We start from the raw sequence: 21,492 nt of genomic DNA, 5'->3' as shown, positions 1-21,492 counted from the left end.
CAATGAAGGAGTCCAGTATGAATAAAAATAATTTCACAATTTTTTAACGAAAGTCTGAAATAATTAAGAAGGGGGGGGGGGAGAAGGGCTATTTGACTCGAGAACCTATTGGCCCACCAGTTATAAGACGCCACTGTCCACATAGTACTCAAGCAAATGAAACGTCACCCGATGTGAATAAGATTCTCCACAACCGGGCCATCGTAGATTGTCTCGGGGAGGGGGGTTCCACTTTCTGCGTGCATACGTGTTATGAAAAAAAAAAAAAAAACCTTTTGTGAGAATCCGACTGTTTTCGTGGAAAACGGCTGATTTTAGAGAATAGTTGGAGGTGCTTCTTTTTTCACGGTTTATTGAGCGTTAGTGTTGTTTCCTCTCTCTCTCTCTCCATCACTGCCAACCATCGGCAATGATGATGACGGGGGCTGCCCCGAGGCAAAAAGGCAAGTACAACAAGTTTCTGGGAAGAAGCCCGAGATACTCTCAACTCGTCAAAATGGAAGACGTCGACTCACGATCATTTCCGCATTGCTGTCTACAAGAGCAAGACACGAAGATTTCCGACACGCGGCCATCTTGGGAAAATTATTATATTTTTTGCGATTTTATTCCAGTTACTCCACAAAACCCCTTGCGGCCATTGCCGTCTTAACGCGTGGGCCAACCCGGGCGCACCAGCGGTGTGCTTAAGCAAGGGTGATGCGGTGCACCCGGATGGCAAATTGTAAGGGGCGGCGGCGGCCTGGGCTTTTACTCAGGAACATAAATTTTCAAATTTTTGAACAGTAAAAATTCACAAGACACCAGCCCTGTCACTCTTTTGTGTCGTATCTTGACAACGAAGATGTTTAGAAAACTTTAGGAAACAGACAGGGCCAGAGGCTGCTGCAGTACCACAAACAAGAATATACTTTATCACAAGGGGGGAAGTGTGCATTTTTGTGGCCACCAGTGGTGTAGCCAGAAATTTCGTTCGGGGGGAACCAAAGTGATAGAATAGGTTTGGCCATCTTTTTCCCTTTTTTCGGATCATTTCTCATATTTCGCGGGGGGACTTGGGAGTCTGGGTCCCCCCTTGCTACGCCCTTGGTGCCCACCCCCCTCCGCAGTAATTCCTCAGGATCGGTCAAGTGAAGGCAAAGAAAGAATTCCAATTCCTACTTGTCCAGGGCCTAGAGAGCACCAGAGAGAGAGCTCCCACCTCACTTTCCTAGTTCCTGGGCACCTTGGGGGGGGGGTAGATGTTTTGGCGTTAGCAAGGCTCAACTCTAGGTTGGAGATTTGAGAGTAATTAAATAAATTCAGCTCCAAAAGGGAGGAAAATATGAAGGCTCATCCAAAAAGAGCTGTAACGGGGGAAAAATGTTACTTGGCATAATTAAGAATGGTGAAACTACTGTGTACCAGAATGGGAGTTTCTTTTTAAAAGCGGGACGCAGGGTCATGAGCATTTTGTTTGGTTTTCAATGTCCTGCAGCTTTGGAAGGATAAAAAAATCGGGTTTATATCCCAGAGTCCCATAGTCGAAATCCTTTCCAGTCTCCTACCAGGGTCGTCTTTAGGGGCGGCACATGAGGCTTTGTACCCGGGCGGCAGGTAACTTCGAGCCGAGTACGGCCTAGAGACCTCAAGAGAAGAGGGAGGGGATTTATAAAAATGATATCTCGTTGAAATTTATAGCATGAAAAAAACAAATTTATAATAATCGTACGGGGCCTTGTCAGTCCTAACTTAATGGGTGGGCCTTTAAAAAAAGGCATCGTTGATTAGACCTAACGAGACTGCACCACTGAACAATTTAATCCGAAAACCCCATTAATGAACACGTCTCGAGCGTCCACGACAACGTCACTTTCGCTGTACAATAAAACGAAATCGATATGAATTACACACAGGCCATTGAATTTCATTAAGAACAACATAAAAGGGGGGGGGGAAAGCACAGGCCTATATAGACTTCAAGCGAACGCGTGCAGGCACAAGAGAAGACATCGGCCTCTTCCTACACTCACTTTTAATAACAACAACAATAAGTGGACTCATTGTTTATCAGATGTATGAAATGAATGATCATCTCTTTCTCATTCTCTTCATTCACTCCTCCTTAATTACAAAAACAGCGACCCGCTAATTAAACGCGAAATCGGTCACTTAATAAGTCCCGCGTAGTCAGTCAGGCCCAGTGGCCGCGTTTTGCCTTTAGGTTTTTGACTAATCTTTTCGGGGAAAAACAACTAGTCTGACATTGGATTATAAGCGAGCTTAAACACAAAATATATGCATCGTATTACGCTAATTCTTTCTTAGAAAACATGTTCATCGTTAAGCTTGGAGGTAATACTGATTATGAATATTGTGATATTTTGTCACCATCGTCACTCTATTTCACATATTCCTCACCTATCAACTCTTAACGCATCAACTTTCATCTTGAATTTAAAAATGAAACCTATTTCAACGGTTGAACTGGAAAATCAACACCACGGAATTCGCTAATCCAAAGCCCGACATGCTAACCTTCTTCGTAGAAACGAACCACACATTTGGGACATAACTCTCACTGAAACCCGGGAACATGAGAATAAAATAAATAACTGCAGACGAATCCCGTTATAACAAACTCCAAGAGATCGAAGGAATCACTTCGTTACAACGGAATTTCGTTATGAAGGAATTCCAGGTATATGCATTGTTCCTATGTAAACTTACCTCAGGGTTTACAAAAGTGTTCGTTAAAACGAGATTTTCATTATAACGGGATTCGACTGTATTTTAAAGCCTCGATTCTTGTTGGAAACTTGCCCTGCGAATTCAACAAACGATTTTTAAGCTACGATTCTTGTCGGAAACCATAACCCCGGGCATGAGAATTCAAAAAAAACTGTTTACAAGTAAGGGGCCGTTCAAGTATTACGTAAGCAAATTTTTAGCCATTTTTGACAGCTGTTCTTGTTGGGAACTCGAACCAGGAGCAGATGAATTCACACAACAGTTCTTAAAAACTTGAACCAGGGATTTGCACTTATATAATTTATTCCTGTTAATTTCTGCCGCAAAAGTTGCGGAAATTATAAGAAAGCCACGATTCCAGCAGCAACAGCGAATTCAGCAAACGGTTTAGGAAACCATTAAAAAACATCAAGTTAAGATTTCCTCGAACACAAACCCTAAGACCGGAATTAGACTATAAAAGTTTTGTAAAAGTTCTTTGATAAAATTTGAAAAATTCCACTAAGATCACCGGTTGCATTTGCTCGAATGTAACCAATGCGCTTATTGGTTGAATTTTTCAAGTTTTATAAAAAAAAAAGTTTTTATCACGCTTTTATAGAGTATAATCTCGGCCTTATAATAGCCCGGCCTGGATTAGGCCGGGATTACACTATAAAGGTTTTGTGAAAGCTCTTTGATAAAATTTCTATAGTGTAATCCCGGCCTAACAGGTAATCTTATGTTTAGTTTATGGAAATTGGACTAGCGATCACGGTTCGAAAGCCACTATTCTTGACGAAAACTTTGCCCGCGAATTCAACAAACGATTTTTAAGCTCAATACTAAAGTACTATAATTCCACACATGCACTCTGTCCACATTCCTCTGCGGAATTTCTAACGAATTGGTGCATGTTGGAATGTGCGCGTACGTGTTGTGAACCTTACGTGAAGTTTGATACTGTGCAATACTTGTTATGTGCAATTCGGCCGTCTATTTTTCTAACTATGAGTGAAGTGCAATGGTTGAATAATTGTACCGTTGTGAGCCTGTTTTTTAAAGGGGAGTTCGCCTCGAAGTTGGGAACCACAGAATTTTTAAGATTCGATTCTGGTCGGAAACTCGAACCATGGACGTGAGAGCTCAAAATTAATAAGGAACCGTTCGAACACCACTATTACTGTTGGGAATCTCGAGGGGGAAAAAAAACCAGTTCTGGCCGGGAACTTGATTCAGGAACCTGCGAATTCAAAAAAAATGGCTCTTGAAAAAAGCCAGGGACACTATTTCTATACGAAAGTTAAAAGTCCTTCGGTCTTGAACAAGGACCTACGAATTCAACAAACGGTTCGGATTATATTATTCATTCACAATTTAAGTGAAAATTATCTCGAACATGACACCTGAGAATTCAACAGTTCTCAAAACCATTATTCGTGTTAGAAACTCGAACCAGAAATCTGTGACTTCAAAACAAAAAACAGGTTCTGGCACATAGTACGTAGTTAATTTATTTTTATCAATTTCCAGTGCAAGAAAAAGTGCGGAAATTAAAGGGAGGCCATGGGGACACTTGAACCAATGGCTGCGTACTCAACAAACGGTCAAGAACTGTTGTTTTAAATCAAAATTTTCACGAACAAGATACCCAAGACAGACGATTCAAGACCCAAATTCCTGTTGGTAACATGATCTGCGAATTTAAAAAAACAGTTCAGATGCAAATGCAATTCTTGTCGGAAACTTGATCCCAGGACTTGCGAGTTCAAGGAACAGTTCTTAAAAAATCGGGAATTTATACACGTAATTTATTTTCGCCAATTTCTGCAACAGAAAGTTAGAAGAAAGCCCCGTGGGGGGATTTGATAGAAAATTGAACCAGGGACCTGTGAATTCGACAAATGGTCTGAATGGTACCCATTCAAAAAAGATTTCACGTAAAAATTATCTGGAAAAGGGAACTTAGAATTTAACAATCGGTTCAAAACCATAATTCCTGGAAACATGATCTGCGAATTCAAAAATTGAAATTCTTAAAAACCCAATATCGTACACGTAATTGATTTATTTCTATCAATTTCTGCAACACAAGGTGCGAAAGTTGAAAGAAAACGTGACTAAACAGATATATTTGAACCAGGGACCTACGAATTCAATAAATATTTCAAAACCACGATATTTTTTTTTTTGTCGAAAAACCACAATCCAGGAACCCGCGAATTCAAAAACGGAATTTTTGTCAGAAATTTCATCCAGGAAAACAGATGCAAACAACACGTAATTTTAGGTTTCATTTATCCCTTGGAAAACCAATTCTCAAAGGATCGGCTGCCCCGTTATGTCCATACATCGGGCCGCTATCCCTTGCTGGCCCGTACTTTAACACATTGTTAATTAATCACGAGTGTCACCAATGCGTAAGTCAGTCAGTGTAAAAAACAGTCTAATCTGCCTCCTCAATTTACCTGGCATTTCCCAATGAGTCAACGTCAGGGCGAAAAGAAATCAGATCAACGGCGCTTTCTTTGTGCAAATATAGATACGCGATAAAATAAATCAATCAATTCTCACATTAAGGAAAAGAAATGCAGACAAGAGTTATGCTCACACGCAAAAGGTAGACGTACAATAAGGTATGTGAGCATTACCACACGGAGAAGAGAAAACACACACAAAAATGGAAAAGACAATGATTTACAGCAACGGAGATAAGATTTCCTATTGAGAAATGTTGCACCAGCGGCAATAAAAGAGACGTGATTCCCGTTCGGTAAATAAAAGAACGGCCATTATTATCTCCGAGATTAAAAAAAAACAACCTGAATAATTCACTTATCTCAAGATTTCTTAATTAAAACTGTGTCTTGCGAAGGAGCAAATAATTCCAGAATTAACGAGAATTCTGAATAAATGAAAATTAAGAAAAATTAACGCATAAAAACGTACAGAATTAATGTAATAGTTTCACGATTTGTGAAAAATTCAGAATTAATTTAACGATTCCACGATTGATGAAGATTCAGAATTAACGGGGGAAAATCCAGAATCGATGGAAATTAGAATTAACCGGAAGAAAATCCAGACTCTATGAAAATTCAGAATTAACGGGGAGAAAATCCAGAATCTATAAAAATCCAGAATTAAAAGGGAAGAAATTCCAGAATCTATGAAAATTAAGAATTAACAGGAAGAAAAAATCCAGAATCGATAAAAATTCAGAATTAACGGAAAGAAAATTCATAATTAACGGAAAGAAAATTCATAATTTACGGGAAGAAAATCCAGAATCTGAAAATCCAGAATTTACGGGAAGAAAATCCAGAATCTATGAAAATTCAGAATTTACGGGGAGAATCCAGAATATATGAAAATTCAGAATTAACGGGGAGAAAATCCAGAATCTATGAAAATCCAGAATTAACGGGAAGAAATTCCAGAATCTATGAAAATTAAGAATTAACAGGAAGAAAAAATCCAGAATCGATAAAAATTCAGAATTTACGGGAAGAAAATCCAGAATCTATGAAAATTTAGAATTAACAGGAAGAAAATCCATAATTAACAGGAAGGAAAAATCCAGAATCGATAAAAATCCAGAATTAACGGCATAAATAAAAAATTACAGAATAGATGAAAAATCAGAATAAATGCGAGTAGAAATCTAAGAACTGGTGAAAACCTTGCCCCCCCCCCGTGCGACCGCACACCCACCCCCACTAAGAGCCGTTCTGCAGAATAGGTAAATAAATTGCTGGCCCCCGTTCGGTAATTACGAGACACTGAGCATCCTGTTTTCACTGGAAATGAGAACAATACCAACATCTTTTATTTTTGCTTTTATTCTCTTGCCATTGTGTGTATTGAGTATTATTATATTGAAAACATGTGGGAAAATAATTTGTTCCACCCATCAATGCCGGAATTCAATTTTCTATGCTATTGAGTCAAGGTCGGTGTAAATAAACAAATGGAGGAGCTTTTCATTTCCCATCTGTATATTCAGAAGCTTTGAAAGAATGGAGGTAGCAAAATACGATTTCCAGACATCCCTGGGGGTGTTTTTTGTTTCAATGCAGTTTGTCGGCGCTCCCAGCTGGAAACTTGCGCAAGACTTGCATTTAAAGACCAAGTGTCCGCGGGTCACTCAAGTCCTCTAGGGCTATTCCGCGGTGATTCGTCACTATACCACGCACGCGACCTGGGAATGTGCCGCGGGACACAATTAACTAGTGGCGGCCCTGTATACACGAACCCTTCAGATTTATATTGGCACCGTTTTGAAGAGAATTTCAAGTTATTACTTCGTTGAGAAGTCAAAGGTGTAATCCCGTTTTGCCGCCTCGAAAATTCAGCGGCCCGGTGCGGCCGAACTCTCCGCATACGCTATAGTCAGTCCCCCTCCCCCCCACAAGTCTGTCAAGCTTTAGGGCTTCCTTGGCCAAGGCCGTCACTGGGTAGAGAGATGAATCTGGTGCTCCGGGCGCTGGACTAGAAGGACTTACATTAAACAGGAGCGAAAAAATGTGTGTTTGCCCCGGGTAACAAAGTATTATCCAGTTGCGACTGGCCCCCACCTCGTAATTGCAGGACTTGACGAATAGAAAAAAAATTGCATATAGGCCCCGCTATCTTTTTTCCCCTAAGAAAACGGTCCTAAATGATGATTTTCCACCTATTCCGGACATAATTACCCCTTCCCATGTTCGGAGATACACACACCCCCCTGTCATGAAACCAGAAAAATTTGGTCATCCTTGGACTTCAATGCAGCAATCACATAGAAAATTTTAGGCGCCAACACAGATTTTCTAGTCGCCATGGTATCTGGGATCTGTAAAGCCCTGCTTAATTGTTAACGTGCAGCCTTGGCAGTAACTGATAGTTTACAAGCGTCTCCCTTTACTCTAGTGATCATAGACGCAGAAACCTAGGGTGCTATAACATTTTTTTTTTGGGGGGGGGGTCCCGTAGAATTCTGTGAGGGGACCAAGGCCCCCAATAATTCATCAATTAACTACAATAAATCGCACGTCCCCCATCATGGCGCACACCATTGAATCCTGTATATACAGGATGACATATACCCCAGCAAGACTCGATGTTTTTTCGCCTCTGGCAGTGATCAGGGCTTCTTTGCCATGATGATTCGCCCGAGTTATTTACCCGTGGCCTAATAGTCATATACCCGCATGTTCCCTAGTCTTTATTCACCTTTGCCTACTTTACCTTAGCTCTAATTCGTTTAGGCTCAACTGCCCTGGTGGTGGTGGCCATTCACCTGCAGCTTCCTTGTACAGGCATACACCCTTGTGACGCCCTCATAGCAGCAAAAGGTGTTTGAATAATAGGGTAAACACGGCTGATCATCGTGTAGCGCGTACACGGGTCCTCAGCTCAGTGCGACGCTCTTTACAAATTTCGGAACACCCCCGGAAACCGGGGGGGGGGTGCGGGGAAGAGACAAACCACTGGACTAGACAAACGATTCGAATAAAACGAATTCGAGGCTATCTGCGATGACAATAATGATTGTAATGAGACTAAAAATCATGCCAAGGATGCATCGACCAAGAGACCGAGCACCCTTTTTAGAAATCAAGAATCTCGTACACAAACCTCAAACTGAGCACCCGCAAGTATAAAACATTTTCAACGCCCCTTGCTGACTTACACCAGTGTATTTGAATTACACTTGCCCAACGATCCCCTAGGCTACTATTTACACCATAGTAGCAAGAGAATACAGCGAGCGGCTATAATACTAAGCACATCCCCATAAGAGGGGATATCAGGGCTCCAGTTCGGGGACCCGAGAAGATTCTCATTTTTTTTTTCACATTATAAATTCACTACTTAAATGGAACCCGCTAGCCAGGGGGTGAAATGCAAGAGGATTGTACCTCACGGCCATGAGGCCATATTAGAAGCTTCGGAGGGGGGGGGACAATTTTTTGAGGGCACCCCCTTACCTGACTGAATTTACATGCTTAACCAATTTACATGCTTAACATAGGGAAATTTTAACGAGATATCATCATAACCACGAAGGGCCACCCCATGTACTTGAAGCCGTAAGCCGTGGGTCCATGCGGTAAAACGGCACTGCCTATGGACCTTGCGGGGGACAATGTGGGAAAAATTGTTCTATTTCTCGTGAAGTATGGAACGATCCAACACAATTAATTGCCGCTCCCGACACATCGCCTGGATCTATGTCTGGTTGGGCCGGACCTTGGATGAGACGGGGGGGGGGGGGAGTCGCGAGAAAATAAATGTTCCAAAGGGGCCATACACGAAAAAAGCAAAGAAATGAATAGGATCCACGTGGGGCACATACCAAAAAACATTTTGTCAAAAAAAATGAAATTCTATTGTAAATGTCACATAATCAATGGCTTCTCAAGGTTGGGATAATAACGCGTCCTTCCCCACTAACAAGTAATTAGGGGGGGGGGGTCCTTCATTTTTTACTATTTTGACGCTGGAAATTTGAGCCAGCATTTTATCGAAGGGACGTACTTGTTGAAATTTAAGGGAGGGGGTGTCCAAATTTCTTAACCCTGCAAGAAGTTAAGGTCAAAATGTAATCAAAGTAATTTTATCCATTCTAGCGACTCCTAAAATTTAGCAGCCCGGTTCAGCCACAACCGTTCGCACCTGCTCAAGTCCGGCCCTGCCATCAATCCACTATTTCGAGCTTTAAGTTTTTGTCACCGAAACCTTTCAAATGCCATCCACGTACGTACCTACCACCAGTGGCGGATTAAAGTCTGTCGAGGCCCCGGGAGCAAGAGGAAATGTTGCCGCCACCGCGGGCCCCCCCCCCTTAAATTAGAAAAAAAAGTGTGGTTTTTGGTTTTTCGGGCCCCCTTTAGAAATCGGGGCGCCCGGCAGTGCCGTCTTAACGCATGGGCCGGGGACCTCACAAAAATTAGATTTGGTTGAAATTTTCTGGAATTTACTTGGAAGGGGCCTAAAAAAACCGCTTGGCTCGGTGGCCCATGATGCTCTCAAAACGGCCCCGCCGTTAAATCCGCCTCTGCCCACTAACCCCACAACCACAGATACAAACATTTATGGAATAAAATATTTTACAAAAACTCAAAAAAATATATATTACCTGCAGTGGGACGCTGCTGTACCACTACGACACCACCATCTGCAAGCAAATGCATACCAAGGAGAGATGATACACAAGAGAAAGAACAAAATCTTGGATCAGCGCAACACAGCCTCTCTCTTTCTCACCTCCTCCCACTATTATTAATCCAATTCGGCGTGTATATTATTAATCCTTGTCAAAAAAAAACTGTCGATTCCGAATTTACGCACGAAACACACCAACGGAACACTGAATCGCGGGTGAAAAAACACCTTAATAAACACACAAATTATTTGTTGTATAATCAGTTCACACAAAACACACAAAAAAAGTGAAAACTTTTCTCTTTTTCTTGAAAGAAGCCGAAGAAAGGACCACCGAACACACAACAGCTGCCTCCTTCCCTTCTCGCCTCAGTGTTATAACCCGCTCTAACCACCAAGAAACTAATTCCTTCCTTAGGGGGAGGAGAAAGAAAACGACAAAAAACACCACTCTCTTTGACTATGTTGGCGATCAGAATCTATCGCCAAACTCGCCAATGCGTTCCAGAAAATATACGGGGGGGGGGGAAAAAAACGCTGATAAAAGTTGCACAAAACACGCACCTGCTGATGCACGTGTGTTTATTCTCGCAGGATTTTGGGAAGAAGGGATTGTAGGAATATTGCGGAAATTCATTGTTTATAGGGCATTTGTCTTACGCTCTTCTAGAATCTGGAACCCACAAAAATTCAAAGCCAATATTCTTAGAAATTCGAACCAACGACTTCAAAATTCAAAGTAAATTTTTTTTGGGGAATGGAATTAAAATCAAAATCCGAGGCAAATATTTTTGGAAACTTCAGTTCAAATCAAAATTGGAAGCCAATATTTTTGGAAACGAATTCAGATCAAAATCTAAAGCTTATATTTTTGGAAACGAATTCAGATCAAAATTCAAAGCCAATGTTTTTAGAAACGAATTCAGATCAAAATTCAAAGCCAATGTTTTTAGAAACGAATTCAGATCAAAATTCAAAGAAAATGTTTTTAGAAACGAATTCAGATCAAAATTCAAAGCCAATGTTTTTAGAAACGAATTCAGAGCTTATATTTTTGGAAACGAATTCAGATCAAAATTCAAAGAAAATGTTTTTAGAAACGAATTCAGATCAAAATTCAAAGCCAATGTTTTTAGAAACGAATTCAGAGCTTATATTTTTGGAAACGAATTCAGATCAAAATTCAAAGAAAATGTTTTTAGAAACGAATTCAGATCAAAATTCAAAGAAAATGTTTTTAGAAACGAATTCAGATCAAAATTCAAAGCCAATATTTTTAGAAACGAATTCAGAGCTTATATTTTTCGAAACGAATTCAAATCACAATCTAAAGCCAATATTTTTAGAAACGAATTCCAATTAAAATCTAAAGCCAATATTTATGGAAACGAATTCAGATCAAAATCTTTGGAATTTTGAATGGTTTGATTGGAAATTTGAATAAGGGACCTCAGAGTGGTAAGCCATATTCTCGAAATAAGAAAAAAGAAAAAACGAAAACCTATATTCTACAAAATTTGAACTATAGATCTAAAAAAATCCATTGCCAGTATTTTTTATCATATCGAAATCCAAGGCCAATGTTTTCGGAAACTGGAATTCCAATGAAAATTCAAAACAGTGTTTTTGAAAACTGGGATTCAAATCAAAATCCAAAGCCAATATTCTTGGAAAAATTGTACCAGGGACCTCAGAATGTAAAGCCAGTATTCTTAGAAATTAGAAAAAGAAAACCGATATTCTACAAAATTTGAAGGACCTCGAAAGACAATATCAAGATTTTTGGTGCAACAAAAGAAAAAACACAAAATATATAAAACCAATATTCTTCAGAAATTGAATCATAGATATCGAAATCCAATGCTAAATACTCTTTGAAATGCAATATATATATCGAAGGATCTCGAAATCTAGATATAACATCTCTTAAAATTTGGAGCATGGATCGAAACATCCAAAACCAATATTCTTTAGAATTTGAACCAAGGACGTCGAAATCCAAAGCCTAATTCTTGGAAATTCGAACCTGGAACCACAAAATCTATAATCAATATTCTTTGCAATTTGAAACACGGATCTCGACATCCAAAACCAATATTCTTTAAATGCAAATAGGCACTGTAAAAAAAATCTAAGAAACACTATTCTTTAAAATCCGAAACCAGAATGTGAAAATTTGAAACCAATATTTTTCAGAATCTGATCCAGGGATGTGAAAATCCGAAGCCAATATTCTTTAAAATTTGAACAAAGAATCTGAAAATGTGAAGCCAATGTTCTTCGAAATTTGAATCCAAGAATATTAAAATCCGAAGCCAATGTTTCTCAAAATCTGAACCAAGAATGTAAAAATCCAAAGCCAATATTCTTCAAAATTTGAACCAAGAATGACAAAATCCGAAGCCAATATTCTTGAAAATTTGAACAAAGAATCTCAAAATGCGAAGCCAGTAATATTCTTCAAAATTTAAACCTAAGAATGTTACAATCCGAAGCAACTGTTTCTCAAAATCTGAACCACGAATGTCAAAATCCGAATCCAATTTCCTTGAAAATTTGAACCAAAAATCTTAAAATGAGAAGCCGGTAATATTCTTCAAAATTTGAACCCAAGGATGTTACAATCCGAAGCAAATGTTTCTCAAAATCTGAACCAAGGATGTCAAAATCCAAAGCTAATATTCTTCAAAATTTGAACCACGAATGTCAAAATCCGGATCCAATTTTCTTGAAAATTTGAACCAAAAATCTTAAAATGAGAAGCCGGTAATATTCTTCAAAATTTTAACCTAAGGATGTTACAATCCGAAGCCAATGTTTCTCAAAATCTGAACCAAGGATGTCAAAATCCAAAGCTAATATTCTTCAAAATTTGAACCACGAATGTCAAAATCCAGATACAGTTTTCTTGAAAATTTGAACCAAAAATCTTAAAATGAGAAGCCGGTAATATTCTTCAAAATTTGAACCCAAGGATTTTACAATCCGAAGCCAATGTTTCTCAAAATCTGAACCAAGGATGTCAAAATCCAAAGCCCAATATTTTTCAAAATTGGATCTTACGAACCTCAAAATCTAAATTCAATGTTCTGAAAATTCGCGTGAAAACCGAAGGCCTCAAAATCTATATATAAGCAATATTCTTCAAAATTCGAACCAGAGACCTGAAAATCTGAAAAAAAAAACCTAACATTTTCGAAAATTTCAACCATAAATTTCAAAATCCAAATCCCATATCCGTACAAATTCGAAAAAATGTTGTGCTCCAGATTCCAATATTATTATCAATTCAAAAAGAAAATCGGGAAATCACCATTATTGTCCCAAAAAAAAAAATACAATCATTATTATTTCCAACTATAATTCACTAGAAAGGTGGCCACAGAAAATTCCGGCCCAGGGGTACCGTCAAAGACCTCGACCTTTGCGACCCCCTTGACCGCACATTGACTCTCAATTTCAATATGTATTCAAAAGATTGACAAAAAAAAAAAAAAAAACACAACGGCAATAGACGATGATGACAAAAAAAAAGAAAAAGATATCGATCGCTCCATTGTTATCACAGTGATAGTGAGTCATTCTTATTGATATCATTCCGTTATAACGGCATGGAAAAGAAACGAAAACGTCTTTTTTAGAAGAGGCACGCCCCTTATAACGTCATAAATTTGGCGGGAGGACTGAGAGGGGGGGGGGGTAGAGAAAAAGTCGCCAAATCCGAAGCGATGAAGCAAAATTTCATGACCACCCTCGTGATTTTTCTTTCAAAAGTGGTCATGCAAGATTCTATTATTATTATTATTATTTTCTTGGCCATAATAACCATGTCTCCTTGTAACGCATGCTCCTGTACACCGCACATACCTGGCGATTCTGAACAAAACGCATGCGCTATAAAAGGAGTCCAAAAAACACCAACAACAACAAACGACTTCTCTTCCTCAAACAACGCGTTTTCGCTGCTTTTATTTCTTCCCCCCCCCCCGTTATAACGAAAGTCGGCATTGAAAGTAATTTTTTTTTTCTCTCCTATATATAAAAACTCACTTTCGGTAGTACGAACACCGGTATTACTCGATTAGAACGGTTTTTTTTCCCCGTTTGCGATACAGCGTTTCAGGTCCGCGACACAATGGCATAGGTCAGGCATGATCAACCCGTCGCTCGCGAGCACCACTGAAAAGCACCCAGAATTCTCGATGCTCGTATCCGAATTGGTGCTCGCGAGCACTTGATTCAACGTTTCAATTAAACGCGTTGTGCAAATTGCATTCAAGGATTTAAAATCGTCCTAATTTCATGCATTTGTGTGTTAAGCATACCGTAAGGGCGCTCTTCTTTTTTATGATGGGGTACAGGCAGTGCTCGCGGCTACGGAAAAAGGTTCAAGACCTATGCCATAGTGTCGGTCGGTCCGCAGGCTGACTTTTGGTATGTCAAGTTGTTTTTAGGCATTTTAATGGTTCTTGTTCTTGGAAAGGTTGAGGAAACACCGGTTGAATATGAAAGAGGGGATCCAGGGGCCCCCTTTTCGCACATTCAGGAGCGAGCGAGTGAAGCACCTTTTCTACTTCATCAAATTATTAAATTTATTTCGGAGGAAATTTTATAGCGTACGAAATCTTTATAAATACACTGTGGAGAAAAAAAGTCGGCTTCCCTAGTTGGGGGGCTCCCCATGTGTAAATTGACAGGTTTCATTTTGGGGGCCCTTGATGAATCTCATTGTTTTCTGTTGTTTAACATTGTAGAATTTGCAATAGGGAAAGCTAGAGATAAATCCAGTCTGGGTTCCCCACTAAAAATCTGCGTATCGCGTCCGCGCTACTGGACGTAGGGGCCCTGGATTTTATTCGTTGTAATATTAATAAAAATGAAAAATTTTCGCTGCCCCTCACAGGAGGGATATCCGACAAGCCTCCAGGTCAGGGCCCCCCCCCATGAAAAAGTTGACAGTTTTCGGGGGCCCTGGATGAATCTCATATATTTTTATTGTTTAACATTGTAAAATTTTCGACATCGGTTTCCCGAGATAAAGCCAATCTGGGGCCCACTAAAAAGTATGAGAATTGGATCCCGGGTAATATTGGTTGGGGCCCTGGGTTTTATTCGTTCGTAAAATGAATAAAAATGAAAATTTTTCGTGGTACTCGCAGCGGGGGGATGTAAGACAAGCTTCCAAGACGGGGGGGGGGGTCCCATGTGGAAATTGACAGGAATAATTTTGGGGGCCCTGGATGAATCTCATTTTTCTTCTGTTGATCAACATTGTGGAATATTACAACAGCGGAAGCCCGAGATAAATCCAGTCTGCCCCCCCCCCTCTAAAAATCTGCGTATAGGGTCCCCGCTACTGGATGTGGGAGCCCTGGATTTTATTCGTTGTAAAATTAATAAACATTAAAGAATTTCGTGGCCCTCACAGGGAGGACGTCCGACAAGCCTCATTTCGGGTTCCCCTGGTTGAATCTCATTGATTTTTGTTGTTTAGCATTGTAAAATTTGCACAACATTGGTAGCCCGAGATTAATCCAGTCTATGGCCCCACTAAAATTCAGGGAATTGGAGTCTGGGGACATACATGGAGAAGTTTTCTGGGGGTACTAGAAGGATCACATTTGTTTTTTGTTGCTTTATTATTATAAAATTCGTTTCTTCAGTAATCTGGTGCTTTCAATAGCACTCTGATGAAGTGGGACGAAATAAACAAGATATGTTGTGAAGAGGGAAAAGGGGGGGGGGGTTGGCCGCCAAAGATTGTAGGGGGGGGGCCAGCCCCCCTAGTAATGCTATACATTTGAGTTTGAATTTGATTTGAAAAAGAGCTTTTTTCTTCACATTTCGTGTTCTCCGGATTCATATTTCCAAACATATACGTTTTAGATTTTTAAGGTTCATGGCCATTACCTCCTAGATCCATATTACGTATATACTATGCATGGCCCCCACATCCTGGAGCAGGGCCCCTAGGCTGTGATCTTTTACGCCCCCCCCCCCCTCCCCGGTCAGACTTTCCACGGGTCCTTCTATAGTTAATTTATAGCGTGAAAAAACAAAAAATTATGAGAATTGTCTCGGGCCCCAGAGCTAGAGCCCTTCCAGCCCCGCCCGTGTGAGGGCCGTGATACTATGTATACATATACATATATACTATGAACCCCGTTATAGCATCCCCTTCTCCTCCGATATCGTGACGACCCCGCTTAGCGGCAGAAATTTTCAATTGAACAAATTTTCCCATTTCTTGTGGCATTAGAATTCTAGTTAATAGGTTTCCTATACACGTGCTAAAACCGTGATTCAATACAACAACGCCAAACTCAGTGAAGCACCGAAATCTCTTTTAGAGATAAAATGATGACGTTAAATCGGGGGTTCGACTATATCTAGGAGGCAATGCCCTGGCTCGAATAGCTAAGAATAATGAATTGAGATTTTTTTTTTGTCATCCTTGATAAAACTTCATTGAAAATATTGGCTTTAATTTGTGATGTCCCCCGAGAGAGAGAGTTCAATTTTTACAGAATGTTGGCGGCTTTTTATTCTTGTTTGTGATCCCATGTACTAGATCAGTATTTCGCGAATTGGGAAATATAGCCCAAGGGCGGCTTAAGTAAGGGTGCAAGGGGTGCGGCTCACCCGGGCGGCAGCGTAGACTTTAGTTAAGACCCCCCCCCCCCCAAAATTTAACTCAGTAAAAATTCACATGACATCCCGCTTTTGAGTTATTACACCTCGAAAAAATATACAGGACCTCTGACCGCAATACCAGAAACTAGAATGTAAGCTACCGGGGCGGCTCGAGACAAAAATCTCTTCCCGTGCGGGACTTATTGCCCTCCATAGCTCTACCTCCTGCGTTAGGGCCCCTAGGCTGGAATATTTCGGGGGGCCCAAGCCAGATTTTCCATGCGGCCCCTTCTGTAGTTAATTTATAAAGTGAAAAAAAAGAAAAATTATAAGGATTTTAGTCCCGAGCCCAAGCTGGAGCTCTGTCAGCCCTACCCTTGGGGGTCATGCCCCCTCCCTCACAATTTATCCAAACAATTCCTAACAAAAAAAATATTTTTTCGCCCTTGCATCTGGGATTTTGCGCCCCTCTCCGGAGCCAGATAGAAAAACCTTTTCTTTGATTTTTTTCGGAAATGAAAATTTTTTTTACCCATTCACCTCGGATTTAGCACCCTTCTTGAGCGGCACCACCGTGCGACCACAATAGGTCATGGCCAGGCGCTGCCCCTGTGCTCCATCACAAAGGCAAGTGTACATTTTGGTTCCCTCCCATAGCCAGGGCTGTCTTAAGGGCATCATGGTCCCCCGGGCCAAGTGATTTTTCTGAGGCCCTGTCTCGCTAATTTTAGAAAATTTCAACCGGTTCTCGTTTTTGTGAGGCCCTCTTCTCTTGAGGCCCCTCGGACCGTGCCCGGGTGGGCCCATGCGTTAAGACGGCACTGCCCATGGCCCCCGCAAGGGCCCGGACAATTAATTTTTTGACTTTGTAACGCTATAAATTAACTATAGAAGAACCCGTGCGAAGTCTGACTGAGGGCACAAAATATCCCAGCCTAGGGGCCCTTCTCTAGGATGTGGGGACATGCTCTCACCCAGAATTTGTTCCACTATAGTCAGATGAAAGCGAAGGAAAAATTCGGTTTCTCACTTGTCCGGTCCCTGGAGTATCTGGCACACCTCTGAAAAAAAGAATTATACTCCAAAAGCGGGACATATGGTCACACAACAGTTTGCACGGTAGACAATGCTGTGCGTCTTTCTTCTCAAAAAAATAAATTAATCAGGTTTATCTCGAGGTCCCCTTCACTGAAGTCCTGCCAGCTTCCTGCCAGGGCCACCATTAGGGGCGGCACACGAGGTTTCGCACCCGGGCGGCAGGCAGGTAAGCTCGAGCCACCCCTGATATAGCCCCTTCAGGAGCTCTGGAACGCTATCTTCTATAGACGTTTTACTAGATTATGGATGCCCATGGGGTTTCGCTCGAATCTTCACCACGACTATCCATCCATCCTCATTGTGCAGATCCGCATCTCAAAGTGTTGATGGCCGTTACACGATGATGTTAATGGTTCTAATGACTCTGTAACCACACCTGAAGAGTTCATAAAACATGCCCGGAATGGAGATGAACTCTTTTGATGATGACCGTCATCATTAGCAGCTTCACATCACGCCTCCTTCTACGGAGAATGGATGACGAGCCCGTGTCTTAAGGGCCTATTATATTCTTTAATATGCAGCATTAGAGAGGGCGGAATATATAATTTTACCGAATTCCTTCCGCGTAGGTCGAATACCTCTTGAACTGCATGCGTATCAGTAATGCTTAAATATTCAGGATCAGACGTCTTCAACCTGTTGCTCGCGGACACTGTAGTACTACTAGACGAATTTTGCCGCCCTTTCGCTCATTTTAGACTAATTTTCTTGACTCTCTTTCCTCCGATTCGCCACCCTGTGCTGTAACCCGCTTGGCCTTCCTCCTCTCCTGCAAGTACACCCGTGTTTCAAAGTCACTCCTTTAGTCACTCACATGCTTGCACACATTGGCGTGCGCAAGGGGGGAGGGGAGTTTGGGGTTCTAACCCCCCCCGAGTCAAGATTATAGTGTTATTTTGCAGGGAAAAACGTTACCCCCCCCCCAGAAGGAAAATAATCTGAAACCCCCCCTCGAGAAAATTCTGCGTACGCCTATGCTTGCACACACACTCCAAGTCACTCTTTTGCTCCCTCACACGTGCAGGCAAACTCTCTAGGTCACTATTTTGGTCACTCACTGACCTAGCCCCTAGCTGTCTGGACAGAGGCGAATTTATTGAGGGCTGCACAAAAAAAAAAATTTTTTTTTGAAGCCCTTCTCCCATTCTACTAATTTTCTTGGCCAATCATTCCTCAAATTTGTCACCCCCTCTGAACTTGCTGCCCTGGGCTACAGCCCACTAAGCTCCCCCGCAAATACGCTCTAGTATTGATGGGGGAGTTTGATGGCACTCGCGATTCACTGATCAACAATCTTTTAAAAGTGATTTCGGGGCAAAATGCAGCAGGACCTCAATTCCGTCGTATTCGGGGGGACCCCAAGACACAGGATTTTTTGTTTTCTATTCAATAAAAAATAGAGGGGGTTGATCCCGAGCTTTCCCAAAATTAGTCTTACCTAAATGTGTGGCCCATGGGCTTAGTGGCATAATTATTAAGACTAGACAACATTCGAATTAATATTCTTTCCAGAATATATCAGCTTATAAATCTAATCTCTCTTCATACTGGTCCCCAAAGGGGCCTATTCTGAAGGCAGCTAGTGTCCACAAGCGGATAGGCACTGCCGAAAATTTTCCGGAATCCCTTCGGAACCTGAATCAGGTGCTACTCAAACTATGGTTGCTTCAAGAAAGCCGTGGATATTATGTTTCGAATCTTATAGGATTCCCATCATAGAGAGTCGGGGCCCTGGGACTTATCGATTTTGGGGCACTGGGACCAAAAACATTTTTTTTAAATCATAATTCTAATATTTTGGGAGGAAAATTTCGGGATCCAAAAAAAGCTTGCATAATTACAGAATGCACAGAAATGAATAAGAAACGCGAAAATTATTCGAAAAATAAACAAAAATTATCTCAGAATAATATAATTTTAGAATCAGTATAATTTATAATTAATTATAAAAATTCTTTGTATTTGAAATAACTTCCGAATAAAAACAATTCAGAGCTAATGAAAGAAATTGTTTCATACGACAATTAGTAAAAAAAAAACAGTACTAATTTCATAATTTTGGTGAAAATCAGAATCGAAGGAAAAGAAGAAATTATTCTGTGGAATTATTAATGCAAGAAATTACTTCAGAATTAATAAAATAAACCGAAATCAGAAATTTTTAACGCCTACTACTAGATAACTCTATCTGTGGTCTTTCAAAAGGCCCTGGGGCAGGCTAGCAAAATAGAGAAGAAATGGTTTCAGAATTAATGAGGGAGAAACGATTTCATAATAATTAATGAAAAAAAAATTTATTTCAGAATTATAAAATTTCAGAATCAATGAAAATCAGATTTTGTGAAAGAATAGAATCAATGAGAATTTAGAATTAATGGAGAAAAAAAAATCCCAAAATTAATGAAACAAAATAGACTCACAGAAGATTCAGAATTAATGAAACAAAATAGACTCGCAGAAGATTCAGAATTAATGAAACAAAATAGACTCGCAGAAGATTCAGAATTAATGAAACAAAATAGACTCCCAGAAAATTCAGAATTAATGAAACAAAATAGACTCCCAGAAAATTCAGAATTAATGAAGCAAAATAGACTCGCAGAAAATTCAGAATTAATGAAGCAAAATAGACTCGCAGAAAATTCAGAATTAATGAAACAAAATAGACTCGCAGAAGATTCAGAATTAATGAAACAAAATAGACTCGCAGAAGATTCAGAATTAATGAAACAAAATAGACTCGCAGAAGATTCAGAATTAATGAAACAAAATAGACTCGCAGAAGATTCAGAATTAATGAAACAAAATAGACTCGCAGAAAATTCAGAATTAATGAAACAAAATAGACTCGCAGAAAATTCGGAATAAATGAAACAAAATAGACTCGCAGAAGATTCAGAATTAATGAAACAAAATAGACTCGCAGAAGATTCAGAATTAATGAAACAAAATAGACTCGCAGAAGATTCAGAATTAATGAAACAAAATAGACTCGCAGAAGATTCAGAATTAATGAAACAAAATAGACTCGCAGAAAATTCAGAATTAATGAAACAAAATAGACTCGCAGAAAATTCGGAATAAATGAAACAAAATAGACTCGCAGAAGATTCAGAATTAATGAAACAAAATAGACTCGCAGAAGATTCAGAATTAATGAAACAAAATAGACTCGCAGAAAATTCAGAATTAATGAAACAAAATAGAATCGCAGAAAATTCAGAATTAATGAAACAAAATAGACTCGCAGAAAATTCAGAATTAATTAAAGAAAATTGGATCAGTGAAAATTCAGGGTCAATGAAAAACCAATTTAGACGTAATGAAATTTTTTTTTAAATCAAATGAATTTCAAAATTAAGAAAAAAAAAGTTTTCAGAATCAGTGGAAACTTTAGAAGTAGCGAAAGAAATAATTGAAAAAAAAATGAAAATTCATATTTATAAAATGAAATGAATGATCTAAGAACTAATGAACTAAGGGATTTCACAATTAATGAAACAAACTATTTCTGAATTAATGAAAGAAATGGTTTCGGAATCAATGAACAAAATTATTTCAGAATTAATGAAATAAATTATTTCAGAATTAAGGAAATAAATTATTTCAGAGTTAATGAAAGAAATGATTTCGGAATCAATGAAAGAAATTATTTCAGAATTAATGAAATAAATTATTTCAGAGTTAATGAAAGAAATAATTTCGGAATCAATAACAAATGATTTCAGAATTCATGAACGAAATGATTTGAGGATATATTGAAAAATAATTTCAGATCACAGTAAAAATTAAAAATCAATGAATACAATTTCGGAATTAGTGAATTGAGAAAAAATTTATAATATATCACAGTAATAATTCTCCAAAATCAAAGAAAGAAAATTTTTTAAGTTTAATGGA

General features: G+C 39.6%; 1 protein-coding gene across 3 annotated transcripts in view; it reads right to left on the bottom strand.

Annotated features, from left to right (window-relative positions):
• LOC149079672 (epidermal growth factor receptor kinase substrate 8-like) overlaps positions 1-10,262 on the bottom strand; it is an 84,511-nt gene extending 74,249 nt beyond the window's left edge. For all 3 annotated transcript variants that reach the window (XM_089240280.1, XM_089240282.1, XM_089240283.1), the window contains exon 1: positions 9,833-10,262. The gene's annotated coding sequence lies outside the window, so the exon portion shown is untranslated. The remainder of the gene's footprint in view (positions 1-9,832) is intronic.
• Between the last annotated feature and the right edge of the window lie 11,230 nt (positions 10,263-21,492).

Source organism: Pholcus phalangioides, unplaced genomic scaffold, assembly GCF_987345545.1.
Source record: "Pholcus phalangioides strain wild (caught in Gottingen) unplaced genomic scaffold, Ppha-v1.0 ptg000012l_1, whole genome shotgun sequence".
Taxonomy (NCBI): Eukaryota; Metazoa; Arthropoda; class Arachnida; order Araneae; family Pholcidae; genus Pholcus; species Pholcus phalangioides.
The sequence above is the reverse complement of the archived record's forward strand: the minus strand, read 5'-3'. Positions and strand labels throughout refer to the sequence as shown.